Here is a 16,166-nt window from a genome sequence, read left to right as displayed (position 1 = left end):
TTTCTTTTTGCGAATACAGACTAACATGGCTGTTCCTCTGAAACCTAAGAAAGGAGATTCCACCACCTCCCTAGGCAACGCATTCCAGTGTTTCACCACCCTCCTAGTGAAAAAGTTTTTCCTAATATCCAACCTAAACCTCCCCCACTGCAACTTGAGACCATTACTCCTTGTCCTGTCCTCTTCTACCACTGAGAATAGTCTAGAACCATCCTATCTGGAACCACCTCTCAGGTAGTTGAAAGCAGCTATCAAATCCCCCCTCATTCTTCTCTTCTGCAGACTAAACAATCCCAGTTCCCTCAGCCTCTCCTCATAAGTCATGTGTTCCAGACTCCTAATCATTTTTGTTGCCCTTCGCTGGACTCTCTCCAATTTATCCACATCCTTCTTGTAGTGTGGGGCCCAAAACTGGACACAGTACTCCAGATGAGGCCTCACCAATGTCGAATAGAGGGGGACGATCACGTCCCTCGATCTGCTCGCTATACCCCTACTTATACATCCCAAAATGCCATTGGCCTTCTTGGCAACAAGGACACACTGCTGACTCATATCCAGCTTCTCGTCCACTGTCACCCCAGGTCCTTTTCCGCAGAACTGCTGCCTAGCCATTTGGTCCCTAGTCTGTAGCGGTGCATGGGATTCTTCCGTCCTAAGTGCAGGACCCTGCACTTATCCTTATTGAACCTATCAGATTTCTTTTGGCCCAATCCTCCAATTTGTCTAGGTCCCTCTGTATCCTATCCCTGCCCTCCAGCGTATCTACCACTCCTCCCAGTTTAGTATCATCCGCAAATTTGCGGAGAGTGGTTTTGATTGATGCCTGAAGGCAGAGGGTGGGAAGATGCACCTCCCAGCGAGGTATAAGCTGCCAAATGCATTCTCCATAGACCTGTGCGCTGTGTTGTCATTTACCCCAGTGGGAGGAGAAACGCTTCTTGGCCGGGATGGTAACGTCCATCTAGCCTGGTGTCCAGTCTCTGGCAGGGGCCAATCCCTGTTACTTAAGAGGAGAGCGAAAAACATCCCATAACTGTACCTAACCAATGGTGCACGCTCTTGATACTTCGGATATGAGTTAGCAGTGTGCCCTTGTTGCCAAGAAGGCTAACAGCATTTTGGGCTGCATAAATAGGGGTACTGCCAGCAGATCGAGGGATGTGATCATTCCCCTCTATTCGGCATAGGTGAGGCCTCATCGGAGTACTGTGTCCGATTTCGGGCCCCACGCTACAAGAAGGATGTGGAAAAATTGGAAAGAGTCCAGCGGAGGGCAGCAAAAATGATTAGGGGGCTGGAGCAGATGACTTATGAGGAGAGGCTGAGGGAACTGGGATTATTTAGTCTGCAGAAGAGAAGAATGAGGAGGGATTTGATAGCTGCTTTCAACTACCTGAAAGGGAGTTCCAAAGAGGATGGATCTAGACTGTTCTCAGGGGTAGCAGATGACAGACCTCCTCCACTGCAACTTGAGACCAACGCTCCTTGTTCTAAGTTGGATATTAGGAAAAACTTTTTCACTAGGAGGGCGGTGAAGCACTGGAATGGGTTACCTAGGGAGGTGGTGGAATCTCCTTCCTTAGAGGCTTTTAAGGCCTGGCTTGACAAAGCCCTGGCTGGGATGATTTAGTTGGGGATTGGTCCTGCTTTGAGCAGGAGGTTTGACTAGATGACCTCCTGAGGTCCCTTCCAACCCTGATATTCTATGAAACACTGTGGAATAAACGCAGTCCTGGTGTCAACGACTGCTCCTCCAGAGCAAGGGAGGTGGATAGATCCAGGCCCGCAGGCCTCAGTGGCAGGAGTGAAGGAACAGATGGGCCTTTCCTGAGAGTGGCAGGATTGTGTGAACAGAGGTGGGTGTGGAAAGAGGCGAGGGAAGGAGCAAGAGAGAACGAGAAGGGGCTTGATTCTCTGTTGTCCTGCACCTTGCGCAGTCTGTTACAACAGTCAGCGCTTCATTTGTAATGGAAGAGGTAGGCCTCAAGCAAATTTTGTACCTGCATAACTGATGCAGCAAGCCCAGAGGTGCCAGGGGCTCTGAACGGCCAGGCCCAGCGGTGCCGGGGCTCAGCGCCGGCAAGCGCTGACAGATTAAGCACTGACCACAGTCTACAGGGAGTGTCACACGCTATCAGGTCAGAAGGGGAGGATTTTACACCTGCTTTGCACGGCTGCAAATGGATTCACAAGAGATAGGGAGAGAGAGGACCCGTGGCCCCTAAGGTAGGTTGGAGCAAATCCCTGGTAGGTTTTGAAAACGAGGAAGGTAGTTGTGAAGAGGAAGTTGAAAGGAAGGGGGCGTCAGGGAGGGTGTTGGAGTGTGGGGCACAGAGGTCATTGCTATTTGAGAATGTGGTCTGGCCTGTTCCCCAGAGCAGTTCCTTCCACCTCCATCCATCCAAACTTTGGTTTCCTTTGAGTTAACGCCAGAGTTTTGTGGCCAGAGACCTCTTCTCCATCACTGTGGTGATAAAAACACATGGCCCCTAATATCTCAGTAGTAACCACCTTGTCCAGAGTCATTTCTGGAAGCTGTTCACACGTTATAATAAGGCATCTGTCTGTGATATTTGTCTTCCCTCATTTCCTCACCTGGGTGATGCTTTTACGGCACTGGCGGAAACACAAAGGGGGTTACGCAATGAACAATGATCCAGATTTACAGTGGGGTTAAATTACAGGCTAAAAAAAACATTGCATGGGGGAGAAAGGGGGAGGAGACAGATGCACAGATTCTGAGTAAATCCAAGGTAACTCCTCCAACATCAGCAAAGCTAGCTTGTATTAACACCAGGGTGAGTGAGGGCAGAGTTTGGCCATGAGCAAATAGTCAGGAAGCCAGTCTATATTTCCAAACGCTATTAATGTAAGTTCGAGTTTGTCAGTCACTTCTTGAAAGCAGCTAAACACCAAGGGAAAGGACACATAAGCCTTTATCAAAGGAGACCTTTGGGTCAGAGGATATTTATTACTCATATTGATTGATAGTGACTTGCCCAGAGTCATATTTTGCTTAAAAACTGAGAACGATATATCACAAACACAGCACACATTAAATGGATTACAAACTGGCTAACTGACAGGTCTCAAAATGTAACTTTAAATAGGAAATCCTCACTGAACAGGTGTGTTTTGAGGGGGGTCCCGCAGGGATTGGTTCTCGGCTCTCCCCTATTTAACCTTTTTATCAACGACCTGGGAGAATCATAGAATATAAGGGTTGGAAGGGACCCCAGAAGGTCATCTAGTCCAACCCCCTGCTCGAAGCAGGACCAAATCCCAGTTAAATCATCCCAGCCAGGGCTTTCTCAAGCCTGACCTTAAAAACTTCTAAGGAAGGAGATTCTACCACCTCCCTAGGTAACGCATTCCAGTGTTTCACCACCCTCTTAGTGAAAAAGTTTTTCCTAATATCCAATCTAAACCTCCCCCCACTGAAACTTGAGACCATTACTCCTCGTTCTGTCATCTGCTACCATTGAGAACAGTCTAGAGCCATCCTCTTTGGAACCCCCTTTCAGGTAGTTGAAAGCAGCTATCAAATCCCCCCTCATTCTTCTCTTCTGCAGGCTAAACAATCCCAGCTCCCTCAGCCTCTCCTCATAACTCATGTGTTCCAGACCCCTAATCATTTTTGTTGCCCTTCGCTGGACTCTCTCCAATTTATCCACATCCTTCTTGAAGTGTGGGGCCCAAAACTTGACACAGTACTCCAGATGAGGCCTCACCAATGTTGAATAGAGGGGAACGATCACGTCCCTCGATCTGCTCGTTATGCCCCTACTTATACATCCCAAAATGCCATTGGCCTTCTTGGCAACAAGGGCACACTGCTGACTCATATCCAGCTTCTCGTCCACTGTCACCCCTAGGTCCTTTTCCGCAGAACTGCTGCCTAGCCATTCGGTCCCTAGTCTGTAGCGGTGCATGGGATTCTTCCGTCCTAAGTGCAGGACCCTGCACTTATCCTTATTGAACCACATCAGATTTCTTTTGGCCCAATCCTCCAATTTGTCTAGGTCCTTCTGTATCCTATCCCTCCCCTCCAGCGTATCTACCACTCCTCCCAGTTTAGTATCATCCGCAAATTTGCTGAGAGTGCAATCCACACCATCCTCCAGATCATTTATGAAGATATTGAACAAAACCGGCCCCAGGATCGACCCTTGGGGCACTCCACTTGATACCGGCTGCCAACTAGACATGGAACCATTGATAACTACCCGTTGAGCCCGACAATCTAGCCAGCTTTCTACCCACCTTATAGTGCATTCATCCAGCCCATACTTCCTTAACTTGCTGACAAGAATACTGTGGGAGACCGTGTCAAAAGCTTTGCTAAAGTCAAGAAACAATACATCCACTGCTTTCCCTTCATCCACAGAACCAGTAATCTCATCATACAAAATACAAAATCGTCACTGATAACGTTTGCAGATGGCACAAAACTTGGGGGAGGGGTAAATAATGAAGATGGCAGGTCACTGATTCAGAGTGATCCGAATTGGTTGGTAAACTGGACGCAAGCAAACAATATGCATTTTAATATGGTTAAATGTAAATGTATACATCTAGGGACAAAGACTGCGGGCTGTACTTTCAGGATGGGGACTCTATCCGGGGAGGCATGAACAGGGGAGTCTTGAGGAGGAGCAGAGAGGTTATCTTACCTCTACATTGGCCCTGGTGCGAGAGCTGCCAGAATATTGTGTCCAGTTCTGGTGCCCACAATTCAAGAAGGATGTTGATAAACTGGAGATGGTTCAAAGAAGAGCCACGAGAATGATTAAAGGATTAGAAAACCTGCCCTCTAGTGACAGACTCAAAGAGCTCAGTCTATTTAGCCTAACAAAGAGAAGGTTAAGGGGTGACCTGGTTACATTCTATAAGTATCTACATGGGGAACAAATATTTACCAATGCACTCTTCAGTCTAGCACAGAAAGGTCTAATACTTTCCAATGGCTGGAAGTTGAAGCTAGACAAATTCAGACTGGAAATAAGATGTACATTTTAGTGATGAGGGTAATTAACCATTGGAAAAATTTACCAAGGGTTGTGGTGGATTCTCGATCACGGACCATTTTTAAATCAAGATTGGATGTTCTTCTAAAAGAACTGCTCTGGGAATTATTTTGGGGACATTCCCTGGCCTGTGTTCTATAGCAGTAGTTCTCAAAGCCGGTCCGCCGCTTGTTCAGGGAAAGACCCTTGCGGGCCGGACCAGTTTGTTCACCTGTCGCATCCACAGGTTTGGCCGATCGTGGCTCCCACTGGCTGTGGTTCGCCGCTCCAGGCCAATGGGAGCTGCGGGAAGTGGCGCAGGCCAAGGGAAGTGCTGACCACCCTTCCCGCAGCCCCCATTGGCCTGGAGCGGTGAACCACTGCCAGTGGGATCCGCGATCGGCCGAACCTGCGGATGCGGCAGGTAAACAAACCGGTCCGGCCTGCCAGGGGCTTTCCCTGAACATGCAGCGGACCGGCTTTGAGAACCACTGTTCTATAGGAGGTCAGACTAGATGATCACAGTGCTCCCTTCTGGCCCTGCAATCTGTACAGAGAAGCTGTAGCTAAACTGGGAACAGAACACAGGTCTCCTGAGTGCCAGCGTAAGCTCTAGCCACTAGCCTATCCTTCTTGCACCTGCAGGTGTGTTTTGAATTTCTTTCTCCTCCTCGGGTCACAGCCTGATGAACGCATCTATCTCCCTGTGAATGGGGCAGAGCATCTCATCATGGGCTCAGCTTCCTCTCCAACTTTCCAGAACTTCTGGAGAGGACCAGCGGTGGGGATTGGGGCGATCAGCAAACATGTCAGTTTCAAGCCCCAACCCCTGAATTTAAACACATCTTTGTGGTTATTCATTCTCTTGGTAAATATCACGCTCCGACAGACAGTCTCTAAGCAAACTCTCCAGCTTGTAAATCAACACCACGGCCAGCATCCTTTGGAAGGCCCTAGCTGACTTTCTTCCTTACTTCAAACCTGGAAATAAAATCCCCTCAAACAAGTTTTTAATTGGATAACCAAAGCCTGCAATATCCCCCCAGGGACACCTGCCATAAGCTCGCCCTAGAACTGGGAGGAATTTACTCCCTTTTTCCCCCCTCACAGGCGCTATGAATAACACACAGCAACTGATCATACTTCTCCAATCTGGAAGTAGTTAGAGATCCGCGGGCCGACTGCTAGCTCGGCGTGATCTCCATTCTGTCACATGGAACTGATGCAGGGTTGGGAGAGAGACTTATGGGGCAGCACATTCTGGCTGGACTTTCCCAGCACAGAAGCCAAGCGAGGCTGGCAAACTCATGACAGATATGAAATCCAATAGCGCCAACCCCCAAAAATTTGGCAATCGCAAGTCGTAGCAAAAAACATGAGAGTGGCCTAAAAATCCTCAGATTAGAAAAAGAAAATCTTTTGGGGGCTGGCTCCTGGTGTTTGACCCCACTGCCCACCAGGCATGTGAGTGACAGGGTGAAAATTCATAGTGCACACAAAATGTGTACACAAATCTGCATGCACTGGGTCCCTAAGCACCTGCTCCCCAACTGCCTGACTCCTGTCCAGAACCCTCCCTGTTCACAGGTTCCACAATGGCAGGCTTCCAGCACTCCCTGCTTCACCCCAGCTAGCTGTTGTAGCCAGCCACTACCCTGGCAGGCTTCCCTAACCCCCCCCCACTCCTGCAACCCTCACCCCGGTGAGCTCCCACAGCTACACCCTATCTCCAGCCTGTATAGAAGAGAGGGGCTCAACTGGGTTTGTACGTCCACTCTGCACCTTAGCAACATGCGAATTATGAGTCAGGATCAGACCTCTTGTCCACTGAGCCTAGTATTCTGCATCTGACAGTAGTTAGCACCAGATCCTATAGAGAAATATCAGATCGGGGATAATCTGGCCCTTACTTTGGGTCTCCCTCCTGGTCTCTAATAATTAGCGATTGGCTTAAGCCCTGAAGCATGAAGTTTACTTGTTGTTATCCCTGACTGTGCTAACTCTGGATATCCCTGATTGCCACAGACGTGGCCATTCTGGCACTGAATCTTGCTGTTTTTTTGGCCTTGCCTCATCCTGCCTGAGAGCCAGTTTCCCTGTCTCAGGTCATTGGGCTGCAGGCTTGTAAATAACCTACACAAAGATCTCAAGGGCCTTAGTTTGAAGTTGTTGTAGCAGACACACAGCAACCTTGGGTTTCCGGGTGTTACTGCTGCTAGCTGCAGCCTCTCGTAACTTCACCTTGTCAGCAGGGGTAGAACTCTGATCCTCTCTCTGGAAAACGGCATCATCTCCTTGCCACATGAACTAATGGAAAACCTCTGACAGCAGTGCAGAGACTATGACACACAGTCAAGTAGTTCTGATTCTGTCCAGTAGAGGGCAGTGGAGCATTTGTAACCCATTGGTGAAAGTGTTTTACAAGTTTTGCCCAGACCCAGTTCATAAGGGCTTGATTCTTTAGCTCAAGCTGTAGCAGCTTATGCTTTTCACTCCTTGTGGTGTATTGAGAACTGGGTTGGAATTGCAAACTATCACTTTAAGAGAGGGGTATATGTGTGTGAGGGGATGGGGGGGAGGGCTGTGTTTACTGTCCCTGCTTGCAGGTTAGGGGGCTCTGTAGCAAAGCTTGTGAGCAGAGTCAGTCTGGAAAGAGTCAGCTTAAAGCAAGGTGGGTTGAGTTGTGTGTTGCTGCCTTAAGGAGCAGCCTGTTTTCTCTCTCTCTGTTTTAGGGTTCTTGCGTGTTATCATTGTGCGTTCTAAGAAACGAAGTTGTGTTATGTTCCAGTCTTCCAACAAGAGTCTTTGTGCTTTTATCTAATTTCTCTGGGTGTGTGTTGTGAACATAACATTCTGCAGGTCCCAGTGCAATCCTTGCATCACCCAAAATGGCAGCTGTCCTACACCCCTCCTGACTAGCCTCTATTTGCAATATTTACACCTGGCAGTATCCAAGAGCCCCAAGCACTTTTATAATCACACCAGTGTACGTCAAATAGAAAATGGATATTCAAACACAACTGGCCCCTTTTTACGGGCAGTCTCAGCAGCGAGGCTAAGGAATGACTGGGCCAGGAGAAATAAACTCCCTAGAGGTGGTCTCTGCACTCAGGATTAAAGGCATATTAGCAAGGGGCAGTATGTGTGAGGTTGGCTGGTGGCGAGGGGAAGCTCTTCCCATACTGTGTATGTTCGGACTGCCTTTGCTGGGGGGTGATGCCATGGCACCAATCAACAGCACTACGTTTTGTTTAAATCATGACTACTAATAATTCAGCGAAGGGCCCTCACACCTGGGTGTTGTCAGCCCCTGAGTGAGATTCCCCAGGCACCTCGTGTGGTGTTTGAAAGATGACATCGAAGCACTTAGACTGGCCTAGCAGACATAATCACATTCGACCTCTGCCATTTCACGGCCAGATCTTAGTTTACATTCCCAGTCAGTGATCATGAGCGCACCTGGTTGTTTGGATGTCTGATCCATCTGCCGGTAAAGAGACGCCAGCTGGTCCTCTTTGCAGCCCCGTCATTTCTCGCAAACGGCATCTGTAAAAGGAATCTACTGCCACAAATCCTCTGTGCCCCTCAATAAAAAACAACAACCTTGTTTCCTCCCAGCTTGCTGGTGGAAAATACCTGAGGATTAAAAACCTCTTCTGTCGGGTGTTTCACATATTGTTGGAAATTTCTGTTTCAAGCCCATGCAGCACTAAATATTCAAGGTGGAAGCAGGGAGAGAGAAGGAAGGTTGCATGGATTTATCTGAAACTAATAAGTTTTCGTGGTTGCATAGTAGTGCCTAATGGATTTCCCTGCTGGTAGGCAGAAAATCTTAAATGAAACACCAGCACATCAAATTAGTTGTAAAGGGTTCCCGGCTCGAGTTCACAGTTTAAAGGAGAGCTTAAAGCTGAATGAATGGGCATTGGATTGGAGTTTGTTTTTCCACAGGCAGGCGTTTGTTTCACAGGGCACCATATGTAAGCAAGATTAGGTTTCAGGGCTTGCTTCTCCTGATGTGTTATTGCTCAGCCAGGGTGCAGAGCTGGGTAAACTTCAAGTCATCTTATAATTAGAAGGTAATTTTCTAATTAGCCAGAAATGGAATTGGATACACTGCCGGCTCCTGGGATGTTTATGATGGGGTGTCACTCCTGACACTTGCTGTTTATCATTCCTAAGCCATCCAAGCTCCTGTCATGCTCTGCGGTGGTTAAATCATGCCTGGCTAAGTGGAAAGTTCATTTCTCAGGCCTGTGAATTTAAATAACTTACCAGGCGGTTGGGTTCTAATCCAAAACAGTAGGACCGTGTGAAATAGCCTCCTGGAGGAATTCCCTGCTGCGCTGAATCCAGAACTGAAGGAAATTGCTCCGGGTGGGCCACAGTTCAGGAGCGACTGAAGAACAAGGAGGCCAGGTCAGATGGTTAGACGCATGTGGTGTTGTCATTCAAACAGGTACCTTTAGGACATAGTGTTTTGCTACAGTGTACCATCCGTCTAGCAATTCTGGTATCCAGCCTCTCACAAGGACCCATGTTGAGGTGGCAGAAGTAAGAGACACGATGGCCGTAATGCACTTGCTCTAATGTGCAATGACCTATGGAAAGGCATCCCCCATACCCTCCTTGTAGGACATTGCGTATTTGGTCAGGTGCATTATGGGGGTCATGTCTCCGTCCGCTGGTGCATCAGAGTCAAATCTCATTCCTCAGGATAAGATGAGCACTACCGACTTGATTCTGAAAAGTCGAAGCCACTTTGGATGCCTTAAATTGGTAGGTGTTGTGTAATAATAACAAAGGTGTTGCTTCCCTGACACTAGTGTTGGGATACCCCCTCCTCTGATCACCTGCAGGGTGAACCCAGATCACCAGGGAACATGAACTCCTACTGGTTGAGCTAAAGGATCAGGTCTGTTAGCTTGGAGGCAATAGCAGACTCTTAATCTTCCAGCCACTAGAGCCACACACCAGTTTGCGTGGGTTTCGCTGGGCTGTGGGTTACACTGGTGGAGGCTAGCGGGTGTAGGTTGTAGCATAGTATTGGGAAGAGTTAAGTAGCTGAGGCAGAAGGGTTGTCACTGAAGGGGAATGAGTGTGGTGACTGTGTCATGTCTTTCCGATGAAATGTAACACCAACAGTCCTGACCGTTTGTGGTCATTAAAGATCCCGCAATTCTTGTTGTAAGAACAGATGACCATAATGCTCCCATCTGGCCTCAAAGTCTATGACTTAATCCCTTCTGCAGAGTGGAAGAATGGCCCAGTGATTAGACTGCTAGCGGGAGACTTGGGTTCAAGGCCTTGCCTTGCTATGAGCTTCTGGCATGACTTTGGCCAAGTTGCTTAGTTTTTTTATGCCTCAGTCCCCCTTCTGTAAAATGGGGATAATAGCCTCAAAGGTGTGTTGGGAGAGACTGTCAGGTACATAGGTACTGCAACAAAGGGGGTCATATAATTACCTAAGACCAGCAGACTTCTGCTAATTTGGGTACTCTGAATTCCCCACTGTGCTGGGCTGAGGGGCAAATGTTGTTATTGCAGCAATGATTGTTTAGAATACATGATGCTCCATCTCAGACCTCTGCCTCCTGTGACCACACAGTTCGGGAAGTCCTTGAATTCCCTGGGAATATCCCTGGTGCGAATGAGACATGAGAAGGGATATTATTTTCTCTTGTTTAGCTGGCAAGTGGAGAGATGATTCCCCGAGGTCTGGGAAGAGCCACTTAAGCAGAGAAGTGCAAGATAAACAAGATGAACATTCAGATTAAAAAAGAACTTGTCTAGATTTTAAAAAATAGCTACACGTGGCACAAAAATATACTGACGTGTAAACAGGCCTGTGACTTGCTGAGGGTGAGTCAGGCATGTTAGCCCTGAGATGAAAGTTGTTTTGTTCTCAAACACATTCCCCTTTCATGGCACTCTGTACCTCAAAGCACCCTGGAACCCCCATATTCACCACTGTCATATAATTATGTTTCATACAAAGTATTCCTTGTGAGGTATCATTTTAAAAGACTTGATCTATTGAACATTAATGTCCTGTGGGATTGTATGTGCTATCATTGTATGTGAAGTTCTGAAGTTTTGCTATGTGTGTGTGTTACTGCAATATGTTGTGAGATTGGGAACACCCACAACCAGCCTTTCTGATACAACAGTGGAGGAGCCAGACGTGCTGATGGCCTATTGAAAGGAATCCGCTCTCCCAGCGACTGTCTCAGAGAGAGCATGTATACAATGGAGACTGCTTGGCTCATGTCATAGCAAAAGATCTTTCCAGCAAGTTGGAAGAAACTATAAAGAGGGGAAGTGACCCTACAGGAGGATCTGGATGACCTTGTAAACTGGAGTAATAGTAATAGGATGAAATTTAATAGTGAGAAGTGTAAGGTCATGCATTTAGGGATTAATAACAAGAATTTTAGTTATAAGCTAGGGACGCATCAATTAGAAGTAACGGAGGAGGAAAAGGACTTGGAGTATTGGTTGATCATAGGATGACTATGAGTCGCTAATGTGGTCTTGGGATGCATCAGGAGAGGTATTTCCAGTAGGGATAAGGAGGTTTTAGTATCGTTATACAAGGCACTGGTGAGACCTCACCTGGAATACTGTGTGCAGTTCTGGTCTCCTATGTTTAAGAAGGATGAATTTAAACTGGAACAGGTACAGAGAAGGGCTACTAGGATGATCCGAGGAATGGAAAACTTGTCTTATGAAAGGAGACTCAGGGAGCTTGGCTTGTTTAGCCTAACTAAAAGAAGGTTGAGGGGAGATATGATTGCTCTCTATAAATATATCAGAGGTATAAATACCGGAGAGGGAGAGGAATTATTTAAACTCAGTACCAATATGGACACAAGAACAAATGGATATAAACTGGCCACTAGGAAATTTAGATTAGAAATTAGACGAAGGTTTCTAACCATCAGAGGAGTGAAGTTTTGGAATAGCCTTCCAAGGGAAGCAGTGGGGGCAAAAGATCTATCTGGCTTTAAGATTAAACTCGATAAGTTTATGGAGGAGATGGTATGATGGGATAACATGGTTTTGGTAATTAAATATTCATGGTAAATAGGCCCAATGGCCTGTGATGGGTTATTAGATGGGGTAAGATCTGAGTTACCCAGGAAAGAATTTTCTGTAGTATCTGGCTGATGAATCTTGCCCATATGCTCAGGGTTTAACTGATCGCCATATTTGGGGTCGGGAAGGAATTTTCCTCCAGGGCAGATTGGAAGGCCCTGGAGGTTTTTCGCCTTCCTCTGTAGCATGGGGCACGGGTCACTTGCTGGAGGATTCTCTGCTCCTTTAAGTCTTTAAACTACAATTTGAGGACTTCAATAGCACAGAGATAGGTGTGAGGTTTTTTTTTTTTGTAGGAGTGGTGGGTGAAATTCTGTGGCCTGCGTTGTGCAGGAGGTCAGGTTGTGCACTTACCCTGAGGTAAGTGGGAAAGCGGGATACCGGGAGGAAGCACAGGCAGGAATGTCTGTGAGGGGAGGGCTCCTGCCTCATACTGGGAATGAGGGGCGATCAACAGGTTATCTCAAGTGCTTATATACAAATGCACAAAGCCTTGGAAACAAGCAGGGAGAACTGGAGGTCCTGGTGATGTCAAGGAACTATGACATGATCGGAATAACAGAGACTTGGTGGGATAACTCACATGACTGGAGTACTGTCGTGGATGGTTATAAACTGTTCAGGAAGGACAGGCAGGGCAGAAAAGGTGGGGGAGTAGCACTGTATGTAAGGGAGCAGTATGACTGCTCAGAGCTCTGGTACGAAACTGCAGAAAAACCTGAGTGTCTCTGGATTAAGTTTAGAAGTGTGTGCAACAAGAGTGATGCAGTGGTGGGAGTCTGCTATAGACCACCGGACCAGGGGGATGAGGTAGATGAGGCTTTCTTCCGGCAGCTCACGGAAGCTACAAGATCGCATGCCCTGATTCTCATGGGTGACTTTAATTTTCCTGATATCTGCTGGGAGAGCAATACAGCGGTGCATAGACAATCCAGGAAGTTTTTGGAAAGCGTAGGGGACAATTTCCTGGCGCAAGTGCTAGAGGAGCCAACTAGGGGGGGCGCTTTTCTTGACCTGCTGCTCACAAACCAGGTAGAATTAGTGGGGGAAGCAAAAGTGGATGGGAATCTGGGAGGCAGTGACCATGAGTTGGTTGAGTTCAGGATCCTGACGCAGGGAAGAAAGGTAAGCAGCAGGATACGGACCCTGGACTTCAGGAAAGCAGACTTCGACTCCCTCAGGGAACGGATGGCCAGGATCCCCTGGGGGACTAACTTGAAGGGGAAAGGAGTCCAGGAGAGCTGGCTGTATTTCAAAGAATCCCTGTTGAGGTTACAGGGACAAACCATCCCAATGAGTCGAAAGAATAGTAAATATGGCAGGCGACCAGCTTGGCTTAATGGTGAAATCCTAGCGGATCTTAAACATAAAAAAGAAGCTTACAAGAAGTGGAAGGTTGGACATATGACCAGGGAAGAGTATAAAAATATTGCTCGGGCATGTAGGAATGATATCAGGAGGGCCAAATCGCACCTGGAGCTGCAGCTAGCCAGAGATGTCAAGAGTAACAAGAAGGGTTTCTTCAGGTATGTTGGCAACAAGAAGAAAGCCAAGGAAAGTGTGGGCCCCTTACTGAATGAGGGAGGCAACCTAGTGACAGAGGATGTGGAAAAAGCTAATGTACTCAATGCTTTTTTTGCCTCTGTTTTCACTTACAAGGTCAGCTCCCAGACTGCTGCGCTGGGCATCGCAAAATGGGGAAGAGATGGCCAGCCCTCTGTGGAGATAGAGGTGGTTAGGGACTATTTAGAAAAGCTGGACGTGCACAAGTCCATGGGGCCGGACAAGTTGCATCCGAGAGTGCTGAAGGAATTGGCGGCTGTGATTGCAGAGCCATTGGCCATTATCTTTGAAAACTCATGGCGAACGGGGGAAGTCCCGGATGACTGGAAAAAGGCTAATGTAGTGCCAATCTTTAAAAAAGGGAAGAAGGAGGATCCTGGGAACTACAGGCCAGTCAGCCTCACCTCAGTCCCTGGAAAAATCATGGAGCAGGTCCTCAAAGAATCAATCCTGAAGCACTTGCATGAGAGGAAAGTGATCAGGAACAGCCAGCATGGATTCACCAAGGGAAGGTCATGCCTGACTAATCTAATTGCCTTTTATGATGAGATTACTGGTTCTGTGGATGAAGGGAAAGCAGTGGATGTATTGTTTCTTGACTTTAGCAAAGCTTTTGACACGGTCTCCCACAGTATTCTTGTCAGCAAGTTAAGGAAGTATGGGCTGGATGAATGCACTATAAGGTGGGTAGAAAGCTGGCTAGATTGTCGGGCTCAACGGGTAGTGATCAATGGCTCCATGTCTAGTTGGCAGCCGGTATCAAGTGGAGTGCCCCAAGGGTCAGTCCTGGGGCCGGTTTTGTTCAATATCTTCATAAATGATCTGGAGGATGGTGTGGATTGCACTCTCAGCAAATTTGCGGATGATACTAAACTGGGAGGAGTGGTAGATACGCTGGAGGGGAGGGATAGGATACAGAAGGACCTAGACAAATTGGAGGATTGGGCCAAAAGAAATCTGATGAGGTTCAATAAGGACAAGTGCAGGGTCCTGCACTTAGGACGGAAGAACCCAATGCACAGCTACAGACTAGGGACCGAATGGCTAGGCAGCAGTTCTGCGGAAAAGGACCTAGGGGTGACAGTGGACGAGAAGCTGGATATGAGTCAGCAGTGTGCCCTTGTTGCCAAGAAGGCCAATGGCATTTTGGGATGTATAAGTAGGGGCATAGCGAGCAGATCGAGGGATGTGATCGTTCCCCTCTATTCGACATTGGTGCCTCATCTGGAGTACTGTGTCCAGTTTTGGGCCCCACACTTCAAGAAGGATGTGGACAAATTGGAGAGAGTCCAGCGAAGGGCAACAAAAATGATTAGGGGTCTGGAACACATGAGTTATGAGGAGAGGCTGAGGGAGCTGGGATTGTTTAGCCTGCAGAAGAGAAGAATGAGGGGGGATTTGATAGCTGCTTTCAACTACCTGAAAGGGGGTTCCAAAGAGGATGGCTCTAGACTGTTCTCAATGGTAGCAGATGACAGAACGAGGAGTAATGGTCTCAAGTTTCAGTGGGGGAGGTTTAGATTGGATATTAGGAAAAACTTTTTCACTAAGAGGGTGGTGAAACACTGGAATGCGTTACCTAGGGAGGTGGTAGAATCTCCTTCCTTAGAGGTTTTTAAGGTCAGGCTTGACAAAGCCCTGGCTGGGATGATTTAACTGGGAATTGGTCCTGCTTCGAGCAGGGGGTTGGACTAGATGACCTTCTGGGGTCCCTTCCAACCCTGATATTCTATGATTCTATGATAGGTCAGACTAGATGATCATAATGGTCCCTTCTGACCTAAATATCTATGAATCTATCTATGAATCATGACTTGGCCTCACTCCCTCCACAACTCAACACCTGGAAACACGTCTAGAGGACAAAGACTTTGAACTGGGGGAGGGTGGTCCCGGGCTGGAAGGCAGTTCCAGTCTGTGTATTGAGTATCTGTCACCTGTTTAAAACAACAAGGAGTCTGGTGGCACCTTAAAGACTAACAGATGCATGCATCTGAAGAAGTGGGTTTTTTACCCACGAAAGCTTATGTCCAAATAAATCTGTTAGTCTTTAAGGTGCCACTGGACTCCTTGTTGTTTTTGTGGATACAGACTAACACGTCTACCCCATGATACTTGTCACCTGTTTGTGCTATCTGTCAGGGTGAACCATGGCTTGATTCAAATCCTATTTAGTTTGTAGAACTCAGACTGTGACTTTGTGTTTATTTCTTGGGTAACCAACTTTGATCTCTATGCTTGCTACTTATAATCACTTAAAATCCATCTTTCTGTAGTTTATAAATCTGTTTATATTTTACCAAAACCAGTGTGCTTTGATTGAAGTGCTTGGGAAATCTCAGCTCACATTACAAAGGCTGGTGTGTGTCCTCTCCACATCGAGGGAGGGGCGGACTGGGTAATGAACTTACACTGGCCAGGCTTCTGACCAGGGCAAGGCAGTACAGTTTTGGGGTGCAAGGCTGCAGAGCTGGGGGGAATTGGCTGGAGCTTCTC

The sequence above is a fragment of the Caretta caretta genome, chromosome 25, assembly GCF_965140235.1.
Source record: "Caretta caretta isolate rCarCar2 chromosome 25, rCarCar1.hap1, whole genome shotgun sequence".
NCBI lineage: Eukaryota > Metazoa > Chordata > Testudines > Cheloniidae > Caretta > Caretta caretta.
This window is presented reverse-complemented; position numbering follows the sequence as displayed.